Here is a 9462-nt window from a genome sequence, read left to right as displayed (position 1 = left end):
TGATGATGTTGCTATTCTATAATTGTTACTCATTTCTTCTTGGATCTCTCTTTTCCAATTTTTCTATTTTACAATGGAGGAAAGACGAGTATAACTGAAAGCAGAACCGTAATCGCCCTATTATCTTTTCTGATTCAGTACTTTATCCCTTCTCTCTTTATTGGGCTGCACTTTTCTTGTTGCACTGATCAGGGACCAAACTTCTCCTTGCAGAAGAATGTCATGGAATTCCTGGTGTCCCTGAAGCCAGTGGCCATTCAGATAGTGAGGAACATGCATGGTAGGGAACAAGACTGGTGAGGTCTGGGAGCTGGGCCTAGTCAGGGAGGCCTGCACGGGGCGGGGCGTGTCTCTTCTCCTGGTGGTAGTCCTCACTGTACCCTGGTCAGACATGGCTGTGATGGCCTCTTTCCTGCCTCTGGCAGCCGGGTGGACAGTGTTAGAATCTTCACTTGTCTCTCCATGCCCAGCCTCCACTCTTCTGGCAGGTTCCCCTATCTGTTTAGATAGAGACCGGCAGTCCTGGGTTTGCTGGGCTGAGTTCATGCTGGTGGAAGATGGTGGGGTAGACAGGGCGCTGCTCTAAGACTCCACAGGTACAGGTCCCATGAGGCTGAGGCTGTGGAGGCCTCCCATAAGCAGGAAAGACCCCCCACTTGCTGGTGCTGTGTGAGTCACTGCCTTTGTTGCTCCCCAGGAGCGGTGCTGGCAGGCGGCTCTTTACTCTGAGCATGCGTGGTGCTGCCCCCAGGTGTCCGCTCTGGGCAGTGAGCCTCTGCCCCTGGCCTTGGAGCCCTGGATCTGGCTGCCCAGAGGCAGGGGGCATGGCTGGAGGGAAGTTGGCGCTGGGAGGGTGGTCACGGAGTCCAGTCCTCCAGTGCTAGGCCGGGTCATGGGGCCGTCATGAGCAATTTCTCCTTTGCAGAACCTGGTCAGGGAAGAGCTGAGGCCAAGAGGGTGGCAGAAAGGCCCTTGTTTCTGGCCCTTCGCACCTGGCACCTTCGCCTGCCAAGCCAGGCTGGTGCAGAGGGCTCCTCTAAAGGGAGTTTTGCCTGGTGGGGAGGGAGGGGATTGTGCTTTGGAGGCTTCCAGCCTCTGCCCTGAGCTGTGTGCAGCAGCCCTAGTGACTCCCAGCATCTGCAGGGCCTGCAGTTAACCTTTGTCCTGGTCCCCCTCAGCGTACATCTTTGTGGATTTCAGCAGCAAAGAGGAAGTGAAGAAAGCCCTGAAGTGCGACAGGGCGTACATGGTAAGGGGGCCCTGGCAGGGCCCCTCGGGCTCCTCGTTCCTTCATGGGCTCCTTCATGTACATCTGTGCTGAGCACTTCCTCCCATCTGATGCTGCGGTCTCTGAGGGTACAGCAGCAATCAGAGGGACTATGGAGAGGCAGGCAGTGCTGGACCCCATGAGCGGGCAGATGGCCCTGGGCAGTACAGGTGGTCAGGGCAGTGGTGAGTGCTGGGGTTGGAGGAGGCAGGTCTCCAGCGAGGCAACTGTTGGGCCTCCTGGAGTGAGGAGCAGGCTCTGGCCTCTGGGCAGGGTTGGTGGAGGTGCAGCAAGGGCACCTTCCCTGAGCTGGGACGTGGTCCTCCACCCTCTCTGGCAGGGACAGTGATTGGACCCAACCATGGACTCCTGGGGATGCGTTGTGTCAGGGTAGATGGTGGTCCCAGGGAGTCCTGCTGGCAAGTCAGTGGATGGTATCCATCAATCTCTGGTGGTGTGGGTGGAGGCAGGCCATCCCTGTGGCCTCCTTACACATGCAGGGTGTTTTTTGCAACCTGCTCACCAGCAGGGGATTGTTCAGGGTCAGGCTGTCACATGAGACTTTTCTCACGGCAGAGCCGCCAGCCATGCCAGAGTGGGCTCAGAGTTCAGAGGACCTGTCATTTGGCCTAGGACAGCAGGCTCCAAGGGCTGAGGCCATACTGGCAGGCTGGGAGAGGTCCCAGGGGCTCAGGCTGCTGCCCTGCTACAGAGCCTGCTGCCAGGCCCATCACCTTTCCAGCTGGAGCATCTGGAAGTCTGCAGCCAGAACCTGGGTCCCCAGCCAGGTGTGTGTCAAGTCCCAGGCTCCCTGGACCCTCTCCTCCTGCAGGTGGATGCTTCATCAAGGTGTTCAGGGAGAAGCACGTGCCCACAGTCAAGGGGACCTTGCAGAACAGTTTGCAGCCCTGGCAAGGCCGGATGCTCCCAAAGAACGAGGCAGAGGAGGATCTGGCTGACTCCGGGAGGCTCTTTCTATGCAACCTGCCCTACACCAGCACCGAGGAGGACCTGGAGGTGCTCTTCTTCCCTTTCGGTAGGGCTCTGCTCCTGGCTGCGCATATAGGGCCCTGCTGTGCCTGGCTCCCACTTGGCTGGGTCAGCCCAGTCTGCCTCCCACTCGCTCTTGATCTCAGGCAGTGGCTCCAGGTGGTCTCCTCATCTGAAAACAGGGTTCTCTGTCCCCACTGCAGATCTAGTGGCATCTTCTGCTTTCTGAACTTGAACTTGGATTCCTTTTTTTTTTTTTTTTTAATGGTGCTGGGGATTGACCCCAGGGTCACTCTGCCACCAAGCTACATCCCCAGTTTTTATTATTTTTTTTTTTAATTTGAGACTGTCTTGGTAAGTCCACAAGTCTGGCCTTGATCCTCCTGCCTCAGTCTCCCAAGTTGCTGGGACCACAGGCATAACCAGCATGCCCAGCAGAACTTGATTCCTTATCTCTTACCGTCCAAATGCAGAGCAGGAGTGATGGAGGTATTTTCCTGAGATTCTTTGGCTTCTGGTGTTGGAATTCAGCAGCCGCCCAGCCCTCCCCACCCACCATGCTTCTGCCTGGGAATGCTTTTCTTTCTCAAGTCTTTCCCAAGCAAACTGAGCTTCTGAGAAGAGGCAACACCAGGGCCATCTTTGGTTTTGCTGCTGTTACTTCTTGGACTGGGAACTTGCAGGCCTGTAGTTGAGCTTGGTCACAGGGTTCGTTTGTCGAGGGGAGGAAGGTAGGCTTGCAGTGCAGATGAATCTGTGCTCTGGAGATGCTGCCAGTATCCTTGTCTCCCAGGAGGCTGGCCTGGGTGTGGAGGATCAGGGAGGCCATGTGAGTGTGGCTCAGGCCAAGGACAGCTCAGAGGTCTCAAGTGGAACCTGCTTGCAGGCAGGTGATGGGACCTGAAGGTCTGTCCATGCTGTCCTGCTCCCCAGGTCCTCACATGGACTGGTACCCTGGCCACATGGCAGTGCTGGGTGGATGGAAGGGGGCTTGACCATAGACTGCAGGTATCCATTTGGGATGGGACTGCATCTGGTATTCAGATTGGAACCACTGCAGACAGTGTCCTCTGAGAGGGATGGCATTACGAACACTTACGTGGCACTAACTGCAGCAGGCCCTGGGTAGTGACCATCCACTAACTCTAGGACCCTCGAGGCCACTGTATGTGGGGCAACTGTTGTGCCATTCACAGGCGAGAGGAGGAGGTCTGTGTGGGCAAGGCCACTGCCCAGGACAGGCTGTGCTCAGCAGGCTGTGGAGACAGGTGCAGCCCAACAATTTCCTCCTTGCTTCTCTTAGGGTGGGGGCGAGGGGACAGGGAAATGACACCCTTGACCTGGAGGTGGATCTCATGGCTGGCAGTCGCCATCCTTCCCTCAGGCTGAGTGGACATGGCCAGTGCTAAGCAATTGTGCTGTGTTCATGTGGCCGACCCTTAGTGTCTGGCAATTTACCTCAAGCTTGGGCCCAGCTCCAACCCAGGCGACTGATGCTCTTCTGTCCTCAGGTCCCCCGTCAGAGCTCCACTACCCCATCAACAGCCTCACCAAGAAACCCCAAGGGCTTTGCCTTCATCACCTTCATGTTCCCTGAGCACTCGGTGAAGGCCTGCACAGCAGTGGATGGTCAGGTGTTCCAGGTGAGGTTGCTTATGGGCCCGCCGGCGTCGCAGAGCCTGGGGATGGAGGAGGGATGACCCAGTGGAATGCAGGGAGCTCTGTTCTTCAACGTCACCTTGCAATGTGCCCAGGCCACCTCCCCTCCAGTGCACCTTCATTCACAGTGTATGGACCTTGTGGGCTCCAGGCCAGACCTGGCCCACCCACGGCCGCTCACGTTCTCCCTGTGCAGGGCCTGGGGGTGCAGTGTGAGGGGCTGTGGGATGTCACAGAGGGGCACCTTTCCCTTGGCATGGCCGTGTCGGGTACCCCAGTGCCAGGTGGACTGAGAGTAACCATGTGTCTGCTCTGTCTGCTGACCTTGTCCTCCTGCAGGTCTGGCCCTGAGTCCAACTTTAGGACAGGAGGCCCCACTAGATAGGAGGCCCCACTGGAGTGCAGGGCTGGAGGGTGGGAGGGCTGCTTGCCCACTTCCTCCTCTGTCCCCGCAGGGCAGGATGCTTCACGTGCTGCCGTCCACCATCAGGAAGGAAGCCAGTGAGGATACTGATACACGTGGCTCATCCTACAAGAAGAAGGTGCCCAAGGACAAAGCCAGAAGCTCCAGGTCCTCACCAACCCACCCGGGCTCTGCCGCCCTCTCCACCTTTACAGGCCACATGGTTCCTTTTGCTCTATACCTTGAGGTTCATCCTCACCTCTGAGCCCGCTTCCCCACTGCAGAGGGGAGAGTGGTGCTGAGCTCACTTTTGCTCTGAGGTATCATGTCCTCTATGAGTGGACGGTTGCCACCTGCTGGGCCCTGCACAGGCCAGCTGCTGGCACTGCCAGAGGTTGGTTCTGTCAGTCCCGCTGCATGCTGTTGGGGAGCCCACCCAGAACAGGTGAGCTGGCGGGAGGGCTAGGAAGGCGGGGAGGCTTTTGACAGGCTATGTGTCTGTGAGAGAACACCTGTGCATCCCAGTGGCCTGTCCTGCTCTGCCCCTGCCCTCAGCTCCCACGACTGGAACACACTGTTCATGGGGCCCAATGCCATGGCCGATGCCATCGCACAGAAGTATAGTGCCACCAAGAGCCAAGTGTTGGACCATGTGAGTGGCCCGTGACTTGCAAGCTTCGTGTCTGCAGACCCTCTTGGCGAATCTGTCCAGGGATGGACCCCTGCGGAGTTCTTTCTGGGCAAAACCAGGAGAGTGTTTCAGCTATGTGGTGAGGGACATCCCTTGATTTTGCCCATTGGCTGCTTTCTCCACAGTCCTCTGCCCTTCCTCAGGACACTTGAGGCCAGCCTGTCTGTGGAGGTGGATGGCAAGCCTGTGTGTAACTGAATGGCCTGGTGGCCATGGTTTTAAAAGAAACAGGAAAATTAATACTAACAGACACCCTTTTCAGCTAACGCATCTGAGGGATTGTCGCTTCGCTGTGCCCAGCATAGTCACAGGGTGTTTCTCCTCCCTCGTTCCCACCCAGGCCACTGAGTTCCATGCATAGCAGGACGTGGGTTTGAATGAACCACAGCTCAGGTGCCCAGTGGCTCATGGCTGCCATTCTGGGCAATGCAGCGTGGCCTGAGTTGGAGGGAGGGACGAGGCATGGTCACAGTGGCTCTGGTGCCATGAGTGCCCCGAGCACCAGGGCTTCGCAGTGCTGGGACAGGGTCCTGCCTTCTAGAGCCTTCTGGCGCCTTGTTGAACCTCCTAATGGAGACAGGTGGAGAGAAGAGAGCCTGGGTTGGTGGGGAGGTGACAGAAGGACTGCTTGGAGTGAGGGGTTGGGGTCAGGGTCAGCCATGCAGAAGCCCCCAGGGGCTGCAAGAGGAGCCACAGACCTGCCCACTGCGGAGAAGGGAAGAGCCAGAGTGGGTGCAGGGACTCGTGGCTGGAGAGGGAGGCAGAGGGGGTGAGGTGGGTGTGGCTGGCTGAGGGGCACTGCTGAACCCACTTCCATTTGGTCTGCTCAGCTTCTGGCTGGAGAGAGCAGATTGGGTCCACCTGATGGCTGCTGGTCTCCTTTCCCCCTCCCTAATGAGACCAAGGACAGTGTGGGCTGTCCGTGTGGCCCTTGGGGAGACCCAGCTGGTCCAAGAGGTGCAACGCTTCCTCCTCCACAATGGGATCAGCCTGGACTCCTTCAGTCAGGTGGGTCCCCACTGCCCTCCCCACAGGCTCTGATGGCCCCAACTGATGGCTGCTGCAGAGCTGGGGACGCAGCTCCAGGGAGGCTGGGGTTGTGTCCACAGGCCCTGTAGTGACTAGAACCAAAACCTGACAGCTCTCTCCTCCACTGTCCTTGCAGGGACAGGCTGCACCTGGCACTTCTTCCTCCACGCCTGTGGTGGCAGGTGGCCTGCAGTTCCACACTGAGATGCCAGTCTGATCAGTGGAACAGCAGCTGGGGGACCTGTGAGGTCCAGAAGGCTGGTCATTCACTGTCAGTGTCTGCACGTCTCAGTGGGGGGCTGGAGGCTGACCCCTCAGCAGAGCGCCCAACTGTGGAGCCAGTAGGTGGCCTGCTGGAAAGAGTGGTACCGCCTGGGTGTGCTTCCCAAGTGCCTGGCCCCTGGGCCCCAGGCAGTGCTGGTATCAGATTGGACCCCTGCTGCCATCTCTCACGAGTTCCGTGTGTTCCATAGGCTACAGCAGAGCAAAGCAAGACCATGATTCTGGCCAAGAACCTCCCCGCAGGCACCCTGGCAGCTGATTTGCAGGAAACCTTCGGCAGCTTCGGGAGCCTGGGCCGAGTGCTGCTGCCCAAGGGTGGCGTCACTGCCATCTTGGAGTTCCTGTAGCCCCTGGAGGTGCACAGGGCCTTCTATCACCTGGCCTACTTCAAGGTAGGGCTGCCCCAGGGGAGAGGGAGCTGGCATGTGGGAGGGCCCTCAGCCTGAGCTCCGCCCTTCTGCAGTACACCTGCAGAAAGCACCCCGCTCCACCCCTGCTTTCCCTGGCTTCCTTTCCTGCCTTAACCTGAGCCTTCACTGTCTGCTTCTCTGCTGTCCTGTACCCGTGATAAACTAAAAGTCAATTCTCTACACAGGACTGTTTAAGAATATCTATAGCCATGGCACGTTGGCTTAGACCAACAGAAAGTCACCTGTGGCAGAGCTGGCAGGCAGGTGTCTAAGTCCAGGATGTGGCCAGCACATCTGAGGGCTCTGGGGAGGCCCTGTCCTTGTCTCTACCACCATTGGCCTCCTGGTGTCCCTATGGTCCTTGAACCACTACCATACCACTCCTGTCTGTGCCCCATCTTTGGGCCTTCTTGGTCCCAAATCTCCTCATGGGTTTACAGCCCGGAAACTGGGAGCAGACACTAAGGTGCCACTGGCAGGGTAGCCACTCTGTTGTCCAATGGCAGGTGATAGTAATCAGGCCTGTGGATGAGTAGTGGATCTTGTTTTTCTTAACAGCTCAACACAGTGCAGGAGAGTGTGTCTGTGACTATGTGTGTCCGTGTGGTTTTGCTCCAGGTTGCAGGAGGGATGTGGAGGCAGGGCAGCTCCATCACTGGCCCAGGCTGCGTGGGTGGTACACAGCAGAGCCTGGTGGTACAGGCCCATAGCCTTGTGTTCCTGCATGTGTGTCCCATGGCTCTGCCCCCCCCCCCCGCTGTCTCCAGGCCCCTGTGGTCAGCAGATCTCTAAAGACTGCCATGCCCTCTTCTCATAGCATTACAGGATCTGGGCACTCTAGGGACAGGGATGTCATTGTGAGTGTGAAGAGTTAGGGTGTGGACATCTCTGGAACTAGATGGCCTGAGCTGTTGGGAAAAGGTTGGGCACATGGGAACACAGTTTTCATCTCCAGCCATCTGTTTCTCCCAGTGCCCTTTCCTGGGCGGGGCTGAATGGCTGACCTGCCTGGGAAGGGACCTTTCCTCAGCACAGTTCCTGAGGTGCCCACTGACCCAGCCTGCTCAGTTCAGCTCGGCTCTCACTAAACCCAAATGCCACTCCCCAGGCTGTGCCTGCAACCAACTGACCAGGCTCCTGGGCCGGGGTTGGGTGAAGTCAATTCCACCTTGCCAAGGGCCCTGGGCTCCCCAGGGTGTCCCTGGGAGACTCCCACTCCTGGAACCCTGGCAGGCCTCTGGGACAGAGCGGGGAAGGTGATTGGTCTTTGCCAGAGGTCTCTGAGCAAGAAGGAGGTGTGTGCTTGCTGGCCAGTTAACCAACTCCTACCTGGCACAAAAGCCTCATGCCGTTGAGTTAGGTTGCCAAGATTAAAAAAGTGGGTTTTCACGTGTAAAGTTGGGTTTTCCACATCTTTTCAAAACTCTGGACTTCTGGCCATACCAAGTTGGCCTCCCCAGGGGGCAGAAGCTGGCTATTGCTGAGGAGAGGCTACCCTTTGCACTGGCCATGAACTTTCTGGGGTACCATCGTCCCCACGCCTCTCCCCTCTATAAGTTTCTGTCAGTCTTCTGGGAACCTGTCTTGCCTTCCTGAAACCATTTGGCACCTGGTGTTGGGATGCCGGAATATTCCCGAGGCCACCGGTTTGTGTTTGTGATGTGATCTCTGTGGTTGTGCATGAGGCCAGGTAGCCAAGGCACCCAGCTGAGGTCCTGGCATGTGGCAGGAAATCCACTGCCCATTCTTTCCTTGGCCTTCAACCTCTGAGATGCAGGATGACCAGGAGACCCAGTGGGTCTTCCTGCTGATGGTCTTGACTTCCACTTTGATTGAAGTTGTCTTCCAGGACCTGGAGTCTGCGCTGCTGTGTCCTTAGTGGGCTGTTTCCTCCTCTCTCCTTTGAAAGTGGGCTTCTGAGTACCAATGACAACACCTGGAGTCCCTTGCTGGGTCTCTTTGTTGTTTCTTGGGTGGGGAGGAGCCTGTAAGGAGGTTTCTTCCTTGTGGCCTGGGGCCCAGGAAGCTGGGGGACTGGAGGTGTCCTTTGGGCCCTGGGAGGGATCCAGGTTGGTCACTGTGAGACTTGAAAGTCTTGTTCAGCGGCTAAGCAGTTGACATCTAATCAGGACTGGAAAGCTTCAGCCTACAAGCAAGAGGTAGGGAACAGGGCTCCCAGAGCTTGGTGTGACAGTGGAGGACAGGTCTGAGCGCCCAGAAGTCCCCTTAGGCCCCACACAGGTGGGAGCTGTTGGAGGGAAGCATGCTGGGGAGAAGCCCATGGGCTCCTCTTCAGCTGCGGGACCTCAGAAGTTTCTGCCAGCCTGGGGGGCAGGGCTGCAGTCTGGGTCAGGGCAGCCACCTGCTGAGCACCAAGGTGGGTTGGGGTGAGGAATCCCCACTCTGGGGCTGTGGGATAGCTGTTGAGCCTTTCCTGGGGAAGGGGCTTGTCCCCACGCCCAGCTCTCGGTACTTGGTGAAACTGGGGAGATTGAGCCAAACTAAAGTAGGGTTTCTCCAACAGTCCTGAGACTGAGGTGTCCACCACCCTCACTGGGGCAGACACCCACACTAGGCCCTAGCCAACAGCTGGTGGCCCTGCCCCTTCTGCCCAGTGCATCCGTGGGCACCACCACTAATTGGCAAAGCCATGTTCACCATCCCTCTCCCTGGAACCTGCTCCTTCAGAGGGGGTGAGGTGCAGGGATGGTGGTGACAGGTACTGGTGCAG

The 9462-nt window shown here is 57.7% G+C and overlaps 1 pseudogene across 1 annotated transcript; it reads left to right on the top strand.

Moving 5' to 3' along the window:
• The first annotated feature begins 222 nt into the window (after positions 1 to 222).
• On the top strand, positions 223 to 8610 carry LOC306652213 (putative RNA-binding protein 19; annotated as a pseudogene). Its single transcript has 10 exons — positions 223 to 280; positions 1179 to 1249; positions 1980 to 2055; positions 2100 to 2303; positions 3769 to 3900; positions 4372 to 4487; positions 4875 to 4982; positions 5916 to 6018; positions 6513 to 6713; positions 8509 to 8610. The product of its transcript is annotated as a putative RNA-binding protein 19 (transcript).
• Positions 8611 to 9462: the final 852 nt, after the last annotated feature.

Source organism: Sciurus vulgaris (assembly GCF_902686455.1).
Source record: "Sciurus vulgaris genome assembly, contig: HiC_scaffold_145_arrow_ctg1, whole genome shotgun sequence".
NCBI lineage: Eukaryota > Metazoa > Chordata > Mammalia > Rodentia > Sciuridae > Sciurus > Sciurus vulgaris.
Note: the sequence above shows the minus strand (reverse complement) of the source record. Positions and strands in the feature narration are given on the sequence as shown.